Source organism: Triticum dicoccoides, chromosome 6B (assembly GCF_002162155.2).
Source record: "Triticum dicoccoides isolate Atlit2015 ecotype Zavitan chromosome 6B, WEW_v2.0, whole genome shotgun sequence".
Classification (NCBI taxonomy): domain Eukaryota; kingdom Viridiplantae; phylum Streptophyta; class Magnoliopsida; order Poales; family Poaceae; genus Triticum; species Triticum dicoccoides.
The window spans coordinates 405030880-405046720 of NC_041391.1; positions in this window are offsets into that span (position 1 = coordinate 405030880).

The window sequence follows — 15841 nt, forward strand, 5'->3', positions numbered from 1 at the left end:
CTATTGGAAATATGCCCTAGAGGCAATAATAAATTAGTTATTATTATATTTCCTTGTTCATGATAATCGTTTATTATCCATGCTATAATTGTATTGATAGGAAACTCAGATACATGTGTGGATACATAGACAACACCATGTCCCTAGTAAGCCTCTAGTAGACTAGCTCGTTGATCAATAGATGGTTACGGTTTCCTAACCATGGACATTGGATGTCGTTGATAATGGGATCACATCATTAGGAGAATGATGTGATGTACAAGACCCAATCCTAAGCCTAGCACAACGATCGTGTAGTTCGTATGCTAAAGCTTTTCTAATGTCAAGTATCATTTCCTTAGACCATGAGATTGTGCAACTCCCGGATACCGTAGGAATGCTTTGGGTGTACCAAGCGTCACAACGTAACTGGGTGGCTATAAAGGTACACTACGGGTATCTCCGAAAGTGTCTGTTGGGTTGGCACGAATCAAGACTAGGATTTGTCACTCCGTGTGACGGAGACGTATCTCTGGGCCCACTCGGTAGGACATCATCATAATGTGCACAATGTGACCAAGGGGTTGATCACGGGATGATGTGTTACGGAACGAGTAAAGAGACTTGCCGGTAACGAGATTGAACAAGGTATCGGGATACCGACGATCGAATCTCGGGCAAGTACTATACCGCTAGACAAAGGGAATTGAATACGGGATTGATTGAATCCTCAACATCGTGGTTCATCCGATGAGATCATCATGGAACATGTGGGAGCCAACATGGGTATCCAGATCCCGCTGTTGGTTATTGGCTAGAGAGTTGTCTCGGTCATGTTTGCATGGTTCCCGAACCCGTAGGGTCTACACACTTAAGGTTCGATGGCGCTAGGGTTATAAGGAATAGATATACGTGGTTACCGAATGCTGTTCGGAGTCCCGGATGAGATCCCGGATGTCACAAGGAGTTCCGGAATGGTCCGGAGGTAAGGATTTATATATGGGAAGTTCTGTTTTGGTCACCGAAAAGGTTTCGGGTGTTGTCGGTAATGTGCCGGGACCACCGGGAGGGTCCCGGGGGTCCACCAAGTGGGGCCACCGGCCCCAGAGGGCTGCATGGGCCAAGTGTGGGAGTGGACCAGCCCCAAGTGGGATGGTGCGCCCCCCCCCACAAGGGCCCAAGGCGCCTAGGGTTTGGGGAGGGGGCTCCTCCACCTTGCTTGGGGGGTAAGTTTCCCCCTCTCCCCCCCTTGGCCGCCACCCTAGATGGGTTTGGGGCTGCCACACCCCTTAGGGTGGGAACCCTAGAGGGGGCGCACACTCCTCCCTCTCCCCTATATATACTTGAGGTATTTGGGGCTGCAAACACATGAGTTTCTCTCCCTCTTGGCGCAGCCCTACGGTCGGTGTCAAAACCGACGGATCTTGGGTAGGGGGTCCCGAACTGTGCGTCTAGGCGGATAGTAACATGAGACAAGGGACACGATGTTTTTACCCAGGTTCGGGCCCTCTCAATGGAGGTAAAACCCTACTCCTTCTTGATTGATATTGATGATATGGGTAGTACAAGAGTGGATCTACCACGAGATCAAGGAGGCTAAACCCTAGAAGCTAGGCTATGGTATGATTGTTGTTCTGTCCTATGGACTAAAACCCTCCAGTTTATATAGACAATGGAGAGGGCTAGGGTTACACAGAGTCGGTTACAATGGTAGGAGATATACATATCCATATCGCCAAGCTTGCCTTCCACGCCAAGGAAAGTCCCATCCGGACACGGGGCGAAGTCTTCAATCTTGTATCTTCATAGTCTTGGAGTCCGGCCGATGATGATAGTTCAGCTATCCGGACACCCCCTAGTCCAGGACTCCCTCAGTAGCCCCTGAACCAGGCTTCAATGACGACGAGTCCGGCGCGCATATTGTCTTCGGCATTGCAAGGCGGGTTCCTCCTCCGAATAATTTTATAGAAGATTGTGAACACCAGGATAGTGTCCAGCTCTGCAAAATAAATTCCACATACCATCGTAGAGAGAATAATATTTACACAAGTTCAATCTGCTGATGTATTTTGTGGCGTGACGTCACACCACAACCAAGCCTTTACTCGAATCGTTTTTATTATACCACCTCAGCGTGTTTAGCGAAGCGGTTTCCTTGGCATGTCTTGTCGAAGCAGAGATCGTGTTCCCCTTATTCCGGGATTCCCATCAATACGGATGTGGGTAACCCAACCGCGCCCTTGATTGCGGCGCTTGGGAGATAAGCGAGTTTTACCAGGCCGGTGGGGACGCGTAGTTTCGTACGTCCATATATAAGGGGATAAGGATCCACCTTTTTTACCTACGCCTTCTTCCTCCTTTGCTTATCCATCTCCGCGCACCCAAGCTCCAGCGCCCAAGTCCACACATCTCACCTCGACCTTCTCCAGCCATGTCCAGAGCGGGAGGCAAGTGGATGGCCTCCTCCATTACTAAGGGGCACATCAAGAAGCTGTGCAGCGCCGGATATATGTCCAGCGACATCGCGCACCGGCTCCCCAACGAGGGGCAGCTCATCCCCACCCCTGGGCGCCATGAGAGGGTGGTATTTCTTCCCCATTTCCTCCGCGGACTGGGCTTCCCACTCCACCCCTTTGTCCGGGGGCTCATGTTCTACTACGGCCTGGATTTCCACGATCTGGCCCCGAATTTCATCCTCAATATCTCGGCGTTCATCGTCGTGTGCGAGGCCTTCCTCCGCATCCAGCCGCACTTCGGCTTGTGGCTAAATACCTTCAATGTCAAGCTGAAGGTTGTGAAGGGCAGCCAAGCGGAGTGCGGAGGCGCCATGGTGGGAAAAATTCCCAATGTTACTTGGCTCGAGGGCGCCTTCATGGAAACCATCAAAGGGTGGCAATCGGGGTGGTTCTACATCACCGAGCCGCATGACCCTAAATGGGCAGCGGCCCCCGAATTCAGATCTGGCATCCCCATGCGGCTCACCTCCTGGAAAGAGAAGGGCCTGCTATGGGGCAGTTCGGAAGAGCTGACCGGACTCCGGTCCTGTCTCCAAACCCTGGTGAACAAGAAGCTCAAGCTTGTCAATGTGATCCAGGTCATGCTCGTCCGTCGGATTCTCCCCTGCCAACAACGGAACTTCAATTTGTGGGAGTTTGATCCGGCACAGCACCGGACCTTGAGCGGGCTCTTCGACACTATGTACGAAGATGCCTGGAGGGTGCTGTTTAAGGGCGCCGAAGCTCCCGCATCCGCTACCGAAGATCGCGGATTCAGCTCGCAGCGTCCAGCTGGCGAGGTAAGCCATGTTATCCTTTATGGGACACTTGCTTTTCATGTTTTGACTTTATGCGGGATCTAAACTCCCAATACCTTTAACAGGCCTGGCAGGTGACGTACGGACAGGTTAACTGTCCGGCTCCCCTTCCAGAAGACCCAGCGGATGCCCGTTTGACAGGGCTGCTGGTCCCGGCACTTTACGTAGTGCCGGAGAAGAAGGCCAAGAAGAAGGTCACGGGAACCCGAAGGAGTTCCCGGCGTCAGGTGGTATCGGACTCATCGTTCGATGACTCCGAGGCGGACTCCTCCCACGAGGATGAGGAGGAGAAGAAAGAGGCCTCTCCCTCGGCGGGGGGAGAGAAGAAGAGGAAGGCCTCCCCAACGAGGGAGGCCGAAGGGTCCAAGAAGGGAAGGACTCTTCCCCCGGACTGTTCCTCCAACGTCGGCGATGGCGACGAGGAGTGGCCCTCAAGGGCCAAGCCCCTGGCGAGATCGTAAGTATCCAGACTCCTGAATAACTTCATGATTTTTCTTTTCGCCACACGGTGTCTTTCTAATGCCGCATACAACCCTGCAGTCCGCCCAAGGACGATCTTCCCGCTTCGTGGAGCGGGTCCTTGGGTACGTCGGATGTGGATAGTACTTCACTTCCGACTGCCTCCACCCCCCGTGACGCCGACGACGCTGAGGTGGGATCCCAGAGAGGGACCCACCCAGAGGAGGAGGCCCCAGAGGTGCCACAGGGCAACCTCCCGGACTTCGTACCGGACTTCACACCGGAACCTGCAGTGGTTCCGGAGTCCCGCGGGCGGCCCCTTCGTAAGAAGGGCAAGACTGTGACGCCAGTGGCCTCCGTCCAACCGGAGGCGCCGGATAACTTGCTAGAGGCGCTCAACGGCGCTTCCATCAAAGAGGAACACCGCACTGTCATGAGTGCGGTGATTCAGAAGGTTCAGCTCACCAAAAGCGGGTTGACCGAGGCCTACAGCAGCCTTCTAACAGGCTTTGAGGTAAGAATTTTAATATATGTAAAATAGTACCGCATCGATAGTAGCCCCTGATGCTCGGTTCGGTGTTCGGAAAGAAAAGCCGGACTGAGAATCTAAAAAGATATACGCAGGAGTCTTGAAAAATATGTCAATATGGGATTGCAGGCTGCGCTGCTGACCTCTGCCGCACTGACTGCGGAGGTCAATGCTTTGAAGCAAAGCCTCGAGCGGTCCGAGAGCGAGCTCGGCCGTGCCAAGAAGCAGCTCGAGGACAAGGAAGGTGAGTAACACCTTGTTAAAGTTGTACCTTACAGAAAAGGATTTGGTTGCAAGAGGAATGACAAGGATAACGTGGGTACTTCAGGGGCCACGAACGAGGTGGCGACCCTGAAGGAGGTGGTGTCCGCGGCCGAACGTAATGCGGCCGCGGAGCATGCTGGGTGAGAGAAGCAGGAGGCGCGGGTGGCAGAGGTACAGCAAGAGCTCCAGGCTCTCGTGGAAAAACATGAGAGTTTGGAGCGCGACTCGAAGACTCGAGAGTCCGAGCTTGCATCGGCTCTTGAGAGTGCCAAAGCCGCTAAGGCCGAAGCCCACAAGGCCCTCCAGGAAATCGAGGCGTTGAAGAAAATAGCGGTGGGTAAGGCATTTTTCATGCAAAGCAAGAATGTGAATGTGAATTACCTATTACTTACCCGAATTCAGAGCTCTCCAGGAGCGTTTGCAGATCCGCCCTGCAGCGTGTCCGATGCTGCCGCTTTCTACAGGGCCGAGGAGGGGAGCTCGACGGAGAAGGTCTTCTGGTCCCAGTATGCTGAGGCCGAACATCCGGTGCCCCTTAGCGACCAGCTGAAGCAGCTGGTCGAGCTCCACAAGGTGGCCGAACAGGCCATGAAGGGCCTCATAGTTCGGCTGTGGCCCAAGGAGGCCATGCCTGGGAGCTACTTCAGTATGGTGCGGCGGCTGGTGGATGCTTGTCCATGGGTTGAAGTCATCAAGCACTCCGCCTGCATTCAAGGTGCCCGTCGGGCCCTTGCCCGTGCTAAGGTGCACTGGGGCAAGATGGACGCTGAGAAGCTTGTGACGAACGCGCCACCGCCGGGCAAGGAGTATCGCACGCCCGATATGTATTATAAGGGTGTCCTGAAGGGTGCCCGCATTATTGCGGGTGAGTGCTCCAAAGATGTAATATTTGAGTAGACTCGCATTTTGTTATCCTGTGCGCTAAAAACTTTGTTCATATGCGCTAAGTAACGCTTGTTAATTTAAAATATTACCTTCTGTGCGGTCGTTTATCAAATCTGAGAGATGGCAAGTCGTCGGCTTCAGCCCCCATGCCACGAGTGCTGGGGTGTTTGGGATAAACTTGAGCGCTCTTGTTCCCATTTTTGGGTCCATCAAGGGAGGCGCTCAACACAACGAACAAGGCAACCGGACTTATAGTGCTTGAACACTCTCACTTAGCCATAGAATTCTATAATTTTAAATTTCGGCGAAGCCCCAAGTGTTCGGAAGACCGAGTTCGGGGCGCTATCCATGCCTGGGCCGGACGAAGCCGGTTCCTCGCTCTAAGCGGCATAAGTCTTTAGGGACTCGAAAAAACCTCTCGAACAGCAACCGGCTCTCGCCTCATCATGACGGTCAGTTTTAGCTTTCTCCACTGAGGCGCTCGCCCAGCTCAACTGGGGCGCAATCGCAGTGGTTCTCCCAGCGCTACCTTAGCCGATACAATGGAACGTAAGGTACCAAAACATGGGAGCCGGGCAAACCCAACTATTGACCCAAGACATGATTCGGAGCCGATGCATATAATGCTATAAGTTCGGGGTGCCGCACTTGTGAAAGTGTTCGGACTTATCACACCATAATATGGGGAACTTAAGCCCCTGGTGTATTTAGCCGTACCAAAGTGTACGGATGCAACATGTCATAAATGAACATATGTATAAGAAAGGAATGCAATTATAAGCAAAAAAGCGATGCATTGTTTATTCAAGAAATACTGCCATGAATGCAGAACGATACAAATAGTGCGGTAAGCAAGGGATGGGACTATTAAACATGTCCCCCTCCAGGAGTAGGCTGCGGAATGGTGTATAAAACAGATTTAATGCTCGTAATGGAGACCACCTGGATACTCGTCGTAGCCTTTCTCCTTCCCTGGCTGTTGCATTGTGAGTTCGGCAGGTCTACTGCCGGACAGGGCCTCTGGTGAACGGAGTCTTGTGGGTAAGAAAAAAAGAAAAGGAAAAAAGGATGACACACTGGGAGCCCCTGGTGTTGTTAAGCCGCATTCTGGGCCTGTCGTGGTCGTGCCCCTCCCCCTATGCCCATGGTATCTCCAGAGCATAATGATGTACGCGAAGGACCAGTCTTGCAATTTTGCAAGGGCCGGGGTTGGGGCCGCATTGCTACGCGTGCTAGGAATGTGCCAGGTTGTCTTGTTGTAGGTTACTCCGGGCGCATTTAGCCGTGTCCGGTCGCTTAACGGCCGGACTCGAGAATTGCCTTAAGAGGCTGCACTGTACTTCTGCCACGAGAGCCGCTGTATGTTCCTCCGTTCAGAGAGAGCGTTCAGTGTTTCCATTGACCGTGATGACTCCTCAAGGGCCTGGCATCTTGACATTGAGGTATGCATAGTGAGGCACCGCGTTGAACTTTGCAAACACGGTCCGTCCGAGCAGAGCATGATAGCCGCTGCGGAACGGAACTATGTCAAAGATTAACTCCTCGCTTCGGAAGTTATTCGGGGATCCGAAGACCACTTCCAGTGTAACTGAGCCTGTACAATTGGCCTCTACACCTGGTATGACGCCTTTGAAGGTCGTCTTTGTGGGTTTAATCCTTGAGGGGTCTATGCCCATCTTGCGCAATGTATCCTGATAAAGCAGGTTCAGGCTGCTGCCGCCGTCCATCAGGACTCTAGTGAGGTGAAATCCATCGACGATTGGGTCTAAAACCAATGCGGCGAATCCGCCGTGGCGGATGCTGGTGGGGTGGTCCCTTCGATCAAAAGTGATCGGGCAGGAGGACAATGGGTTGAACTTCGGGGCGACTGGCTCCATCGCGTATACGTCCCTGAGTGCATGCTTCCGCTCCCTCTTGGGTATGTGGGTTGCATATATCATGTTCACCGTCCGCACTTGTGGGGGGAAACCCTTCTGTCCTCTATTGTTCGGCGGTCGGGTCTCTTCCTCATCATCGATATGTAGCCCCTTGTCATTGTTTTCCGCAATTAGCTTGCCTGCCTGCTTGAATACCCAACAGTCCCTGTTGGTGTGATTAGCTGGCTTTTCGGGGGTGCCGTGTATCTGGCACGAGCGGTCGAGTATTCGGTCCAAATTGGACGGACCCGGAGTAGTTCTTTTGAATGGCTTTTTCCGCTGACCGGGTTTGGAGCCTCTGAATCCGGCATTGACTGCCGTATCCTCAGTATTGTTGCCGTTAATGCGGCGTTTGTGCTTGTTGCGACGCGACCTGCCGTTGCGGTCCTTGGTATCCGGACTGCCAGAGTTTTTGCTGAGGTTGTTGCTGCAGGCTAGCCAGCTGTCCTCTCCCGCGCAAAAGCGAGTCATGAGTGATGTGAGGGCTGCCATGGATTTCGGCTTTTCCTGTCCCAGGTGCCGGGCAAGCCACTCGTCGCGGATGTTATGTTTGAAGGCCGCGAGGGCCTCCGCATCCGGACAGTCGACGATTTGATTTTTCTTAGTTAAGAACCGTGTCCAGAATTGTCTGTCTGATTCGTCTGGCTGCTGAATTATATGGCTTAGGTCCTCAGCGTCTGGTGATCGCACATACGTGCCCTAGAAGTTATCAAGGAATGCGGCTTCCAGGTCCTCCCAACACCCAATTGATTCTGCTGGCAAGCTGTTAAGCCAATGCCGAGCTGGTCCTTTAAGCTTGAGTGGGAGGTATTTGATGGCGTGAAGATCATCACCGCGGGCCATGTGGATATGAAGGAGATAGTCTTCGATCCAAACCGCGGGGTTTGTTGTGCCATCGTAGGATTCAATATTCACGGGTTTAAACCCTTCGGGGATTTGATGATCCATTACTTCATCTGTGAAGCATAGTGGGTGTGCGGCGCCTCTGTATTGGGCTATATCACGATGTAGCTCAAACGAGCTTTGTCTACTGTGTTCGGCCCGGCCGGACTTGCTGTGTCCGGCGCGACGGATGTCGTCGCGTATCATGGGGCGCCCACGCGATCCGTAGATCGATCTTGATTGTCTTGCCTTATCCTCCAATATATCTCGCAAGTCTGGAGCGTTCCCCTGTGGCTTTGTGCTTTTCAAGCGATGCCGGGGTACTGTTCTAGTGGAGGGCCTAGAGGACTCTCTGTCGCGGCCACGAGGTGGTCGGTCAGCCGTATTGTGTTCTGGTGATGTAGGTTTATATGCCTCCTCCTCTAATCGGGGGAGCAGCTTGCGTTTGGGGTAGCTTTTGGAGGGGCGTTCGAGTTCATGCTCTTGGCCGCAAGGATTTCAGTCCATCTGTCGGCTAGCAGATCTTGATCAGCTCTAAGCTATTGCTGCTTTTTCTTGAGGTTGTTTGCTGTGGCCATAAGCCTGCGTTTAAAACGCTCTTGGTCGACGGGATCCTCAGGCACGACGAATTCGTCGTCGTTGAGGCTTGCCTCGTCTCCGGAGGGAGGCATGTAATTATCATCCTCTACCTCTTCGTCTGCCGCTCTCTCATGAGGGCTGGCTTCTCCGTCCTCCTTTGCTGAATCTTGCTGGAGGGGGTTGTCTTCGGCACTATCTGGGGTGTTATTATCTCCGGTGCCGGAATCTCCATTCTTGCTGTGGCGGGATTTAGAGCGGCGCCGCTGACGCCGGCGCTTAGGCTGTTTCCTCGAGGGGTCTTCCTCCGCTGTTCCATCGCCATTCCCATCCTTTGGGATGTCCACCATGTATATGTCGTATGACGAGGTTGCTTTCCAGTGCCCAGTGGGCGCTGCTTCTTGGTCGTCTCCGGCATCGTCGTCCATACCGTCGATGTCTTCGGAGTCAAAGTCTAGCATGTCAGTTAGATCGTCGACAGTGGCTACTAAGTGGGTGGTGGGTGGGCTTTGAATTTCTTCGTCGTATGCATCCCAACCGTCCTAACCACAGTCCGGCCAGGGCTCTCCTGATAACGAGAGATATTTTAGCAAATTCAGGATGTCGCCGAAAGGTGAGTAATGAAAGATGTCCGCAGCGGTGAACTCCATGATCGGCGCCCAATCGGATTCAATTGGAGGGGGCGCAGAAGGTTCGGAGTCCGGCGCCTCGGAGTCACGAGCTTCACAAGGGACAAGGTCAGTATTCGGCTCCATCGCCATATAGGTTGCAGCCCCCGAGGTGGTGTCTAGCCACCCATCCTCGATCTGCGCAGCCGGCTCCAAATTGAGGGTCGGAACGGACTCGTGTGCGGCCTCCAGGGCACTGTCCGGCAGCAGAGCTAAATCATGCCCATCGTGACAGTGCGGCGCGCTCGGCTGTGGCTCGAATCCATCGAAGATCAAGTCTCCGCGGATGTCAGTCGTGAAGTTCAGACTTCCAAATCTGACCTGACGGCCAGGGGCGTAGCTTTCGATCTGCTCTAGATGGCCAAGCGAATTGGCCCGTAGTGCAAAGCCACCGAATACGAAGATCTGTCCGGGGAGAAAAGTCTCACCCTGGACTGCGTCATTGTTGTTGATGATCGAAGGAGCCATCAAGCCTATCGGTGACGACAGAGAGGACCTCTCAATGAAAGCACCAATGTCGGTGGCAAAACCGGCGGATCTCGGGTAGGGGGTCCCGAACTGTGCGTCTAGGCGGATGGTAACAGGAGACAAGGGACACGATGTTTTAACCCAGGTTCGGGCCCTCTCGATGGAGGTAAAACCCTACTCCTGCTTGATTGATATTGATGATATCGGTAGTACAAGAGTGGATCTACCACGAGATCAAGTAGGCTAAACCCTAGAAGCTAGCCTATGGTATGATTGTTGTTCTGTCCTATGGACTAAAACCCTCCGGTTTATATAGACACCGGAGAGGGCTAGGGTTACACAGAGCCGGTTACAATGGTAGGAGATCTACATATCCGTATCACCAAGCTTCCCTTCCACGCCAAGGAAAGTCCCATCCGGACACGGGATGAAGTCTTCAATCTTGTATCTTCATAGTCTTGGAGTCCGGCCGATGATGATAGTTCGGCTATCCGGACACCCCCTAGTCCATAACTCCCTCACCTACCTCTCTCCCTCCTCGTCTCTTGCGGTGCTTGGCGAAGCCCTGCAGGATTGCCACGCTCCTCCACCACCACCATGTCGTCGTGCTGCTGCTGGATGGAGTCTTCCTCAACCTCTCCCTCTCTCCTTGCTGGATCAAGGCATGGGAGATGTCACCGGGCTCTACGTGTGCCGAACGCGGAGGTGCCGTCCGTCCGGCACTAGGATCTTCGGTGATTTGGATCACGATGAGTACGACTCCTTCAACCCCATTCTCTTGAATGCTTCCACTTAGCCATCTACAAGGGTATGTAGATGCACTCTCCTTCCCCTCTTTGCTAGTTTATCCATAGATAGATCTTGGTGAATCATAGGAAAATTTTGAATTTCTGCTACGTTCCCCAACAGTGGCATCATGAGCTAGGTCTATGTGTAGTTACTATGCACGAGTAGAACACAAAGCAGTTGTGGGTGTAGATGTTGTTAATTTTCTTGCCACTACTAGTCTTATCTTGCTTCGGCGGCATCGTGGGATGAAGCGGCCCGGACCGACCTTACACGTACGCTTACGTGAGACAGGTTCCACCGACTGACATGCACTAGTTCCATAAGGTGGCTAGCGGGTGTCTGTCTCTCCCACTTTAGTTGGAGCGGATTCGATGAAAAGGGTCCTTATGAAGGGTAAATAGAAATTGGCATATCACGTTGTGGTTTTTGTGTAGGTAAGAAACGTTCTTGCTAGAAACCCATAGCAGCCACGTAAAACATGCAAACAACAATTAGAGGATGTCTAACTTGTTTTTGTAGGGTATTCTATGTGATGTGATATGGCCAAGAAGAATGTGATGAATGATATGTGATGTATGCCATTGATCATGTTCTTGTAATAGGAATCACGACTTGCATGTCGATGAGTATGAAAACCGGCAGGAGCCATAGGAGTTGTCTTTATTTATTGTATGACCTGCGTGTCATTGAACAGCGCCATGTAATTACTTTACTTTATTGCTAACCGGTAGCCATAGTAGTAGAAGTAATAAGTTGGCGAGACTACTTCATGGAGACACAATGACGGAGATCATGATGATGGAGATCATGGTGTCATGCCGGTGACGATGATGATCATGGAGCCCCGAAGATGGAGATCAAAAGAATATGATATTGGCCATATTATGTCACTATTTGATTGCATGTGATGTTTATCATGTTTATACATCTTATTTGCTTAGAACGACGGTAGTATATAAGATGATCCCTCATTAAAATTTCAAGAAAGTGTTCCCCCTAGCTGTGCACCGTTGCGAAAGTTCATTGTTTCGAAGCACCATGTGATGATCGGGTGTGATAGATTCTAACATTCACATACAACGGGTGTAAGCCAGATTTACACACGCGAAACACTTAGGTGGACTTGACGAGCCTAGCATGTACAGACATGGCCTCGGAACACAAGAGACCGAAAGGTCGAGCATGAGTCGTATAGTAGATACGATCAACATGAAGATGTTCACCGATGACGACTAGTCCATCTCACGTGATGATCGGACACGGCCTAGTTGACTCGGATCATGTAATCACATAGATGACTAGAGGGATGTCTATCTGAGTGGGAGTTCATAAGATGAACTTAATTATCCTGAACATAGTCAAAAGGTCTTTGCAAATTATGTCGTAAGCTCGCGCTTTAGTTCTACTGTTTAGATATGTTCCTAGAGAAAATTTAGTTGAAAGTTGATAGTAGCGATTGTGCGGACTAGGTCCGTAAACTGAGGATTGTCCTCGTTGCTTCGTAGAAGGCTTATGTCCTTAATGCACCGCTCAGTGTGTTGAACCTCGAACATCGTCTGTGGATGTTGCGAACATCTGACATACATGTTTTGATAACTACGTGATAGTTCAGTTAAACGGTTTAGAGTTGAGGCACCAAAGATGATTTCGAAACGTCACGGAACATATGAGATGTTTCGAGGGCTGAAATTGGGATTTCAGGCTCGTGCCCACGTCAAGAGGTATAAGACCTCCAACGATTTTCTTAGCCTGCAAACTTAGGGAGAAAAGCTCAATCGTTGAGCTTGTGCTCAGATTGTCTGAGTACAACAATCACTTGAATCGAGTGGGAGTTGCTCTTCCAGATGAGATAGTGATGTTTCTCCAAAGTCATTGCCACCAAGCTGCTAGAGCTTCGTGATGAATTATAACATATCAGGGATAGATATGATGATCCTTGAGATGTTCGCGATGTTTGACACCGCGAAAGTAGAAATCAAGACGGAGAATCAATTGTTGATGGTTAGTGAAACCACTAGTTTCAAGAAGGGCAAGGGCAAGAAGGGATACTTCATGAAACAGCAAATCAGCTGCTGCTCTAGTGAAGAAACCCAAGGTTGAACCCAAACCCGAGACTAAGTGCTTCTGTGATAAAGGGAACAGTCAGAATTACCCTAGATACTTGGTAGATGAGAAGGCTGGCAAGGTCGATAGAAGTATATTGGATATACATTATGTTAATGTGTACTTTACTAGTACTCCTAGTAGCACCAGGGTATTAGATACCGGTTCAGTTGCTAAGTGTTAGTAACTCGAAATAAAAGCTACGGAATAAGCGGAGACTAGCTAAAGGTGAGCTGACGATATGTGTTGGAAGTGTTTCCAAGGTTGATGTGATCAAGCATCGCACGCTCCCTCTACCATCGAGATTGGTGTTAAACCTAAATAATTGTTATTTGGTGTTTGCGTTGAGCATAGACATGATTGGATTATGTCCATCGCAATACGGTTATTCATTTAAGGAGAATAATGGTTACTCTGTTTATTTGAATAATACCTTCAATGGTCTTGCACCCAAAATGAATGGTTTATTGAATCTCGATCGTAGTGATACACAAGTTCATGCCAAAAGATATAAGATAGTAATGATAGTACCACCTACTTGTGGCACTGCCATGTAAGTCATATTGGTATAAAACACATGAAGAAGCTCCATGTTGATGGATCTTTGGACTCACTCGTTTTGAAAAGTTTGAGACATGCGAACCATGTCTATTGGTGTATATGCATGAAGAAACTCCATGCAAATGGACCGTTTCGACTCACTTGATTTTGAATCACTTGAGACATGCAAATCATACCACATGGGCAAGATGACTGAAAGCCTCGTTTTCAGTAAAAAGGAACAAGAAAGCAACTTGTTGGAAGTAATACATTTTGATGTGTGCAGTCCAATGAGTGCTGAGGCACGCAGTGGATATCGTTATGTTCTTACTTCACGGATGATTTGAGTAGATACTGAGTATATTTACTTGATGAAACACAAGTCTGAATTATTGAATGGTTCAAGTAATTTCAGAGTGAAGTTGAAGATCATCGTGACAAGAGGATAAAATGTCTATGATATGATCATAGAGATGAGTATCTGAGTAACGAGCTTTGGCACGCAATTAAGACGTTGTGGAAATTGTTTCACAATTAATACCACCTGGAACACCATAGTGTGATGGTGTGTCCGAACATCATAGTTGCACCCTATTGGATGTGGTGCATACCATGATGTCTCTTATCAAATTACCACTATCGTTCATGGGTTAGGCATTAGAGACAACCGCACTCACTTTAAATAGGGCACCACGTAACTCCGTTGAGATGACACCGTATGAACTATGGTTTGGAGAAACCTAAGCTGTCGTTCCTTAAAAGTTTGGGGAAGCAACGCTTATGTGAAAAAGTTTCAGGTTGATAAGCTCGAACCCAAAGCGGATAAAATGCATCTTCATAAGACACCCAAAACAGTTGGGTCTACCTCCTAATTCAGATCCGAAAGCAATAGGGATTGTTTCTTGAATCGGGTCCTTTCTCGAGGAAAAGTTTGTCTCGGAAAGTTGAGTGGGAGCATGGTGGAGACTTGATGAGGTTATTGAACCGTCACTTCAACTAGTGTGTAGCAGGGCACAGGAAGTTGTTCCTGTGGCGCCCACACCAATTGAAGTAGAAGCTTATGATAGTGATCATGAAGTTTCGGATCAAGTCACTACCGTACCTCATAGGGTGACAAGGATGCATACTACTTCAGAGTGGTACACTAATCCTGTCTTGAAGGTCATGTTGCTAGACAACAATGAACCTACGAGCTATGGAGAAATGATGGTGGGCCCATATTCCGACAAATGGTTAGAAGCCATGAAATCTGAGATAGGATCCATGTATCAGAACAAAGCATGGACTTTGGTGGACTTGCTCGATGATCGGCAAGCCATTAAGATAAATGGATCTTTAAGAAGAAGGCGGACATGGACAATAATGTCACCATCTATGAAGCTCGACTTGTGGCAAAGAGTTTTTCACAAGTTCAAGGAGTTGACTACGATGAGATTTTCTCATCCGTAGCAATGCTTAAGTCCGTCGGAATCATGTTAGCATTAGCTGCATTTATGAAATCTGGCAGATGGATGTCAAAACGAGTTTCCTTACCAGTTTTCGTAAGGAAAGGTTGTATGTGATACAATCAGAAAGGTTTTGTCGATCCTAAGGATGCTAAAAGGTATGCTAGCTCCAGCAATCCTTCCATGGACTAGAGCAAGCATCTCAGAGTTAGAATATGTGCTTTGATGAGATGATCAAAGATTTTGGGTTTGTACAAAGTTTATGAGAAACTTGTATTTCCAAAGAAGTGAGTGGGAGCACTATAGAATTTCTGATAAGTATATGTTGTAAACATATTGTTGATCAGAAATGAGGTAGAATTTCTAGAAAGCATGTAGGGTTATTTGAAAAGTGTTTTTCAATGGAAAACCTGGATTAGGCTACTTGAACTATAAGCATCAAGATCTATGAGATAGATCAGAAATGCTTAATGGTACTTTCAAATGAGCAGGTACCTTGACATGATCTTGAAGGTGTTCAAGATGGATCAGTCAAAGAAGGAGTTCTTGGCTGAGTTGTAAGGTATGAAGTTAAGACTTAAAGCTCGACCACAGCAGAAGAAAGAGGAAGGACGAAGGTCGTCCCCTATGCTTTTGTCATAGGCTCTATACGGTATGCCATGCTGAGTACCGCACCTAATGTGTGCCTTGCCACATGTCTGGCAAGAGGTTACAAAGGGGATCAAGGAGTGGATCACCGGAGAGCGGTCAAAAATTGTCCTTGGAGTAATAAGGACATGTTTCTTGATTATGGAGGTGATAAAGAGTTCGACGTAAAGAGTTGCGTCGATGCAAGCTTTAACACCTATCCGAATGACTCTAAGTAGCAAACCGGATGCGTATAGTGGAGCAACCATTTGGAATAGCTCCAAGTGGAGCGTGGAAGTAGCATTTACAATATGACCTAGAGATTTGCAAAGTACATACGGATCTGAATGTTGCAGACCCGTTGACTAAAATCTCTCTCACAAGCAAAACATGATCAA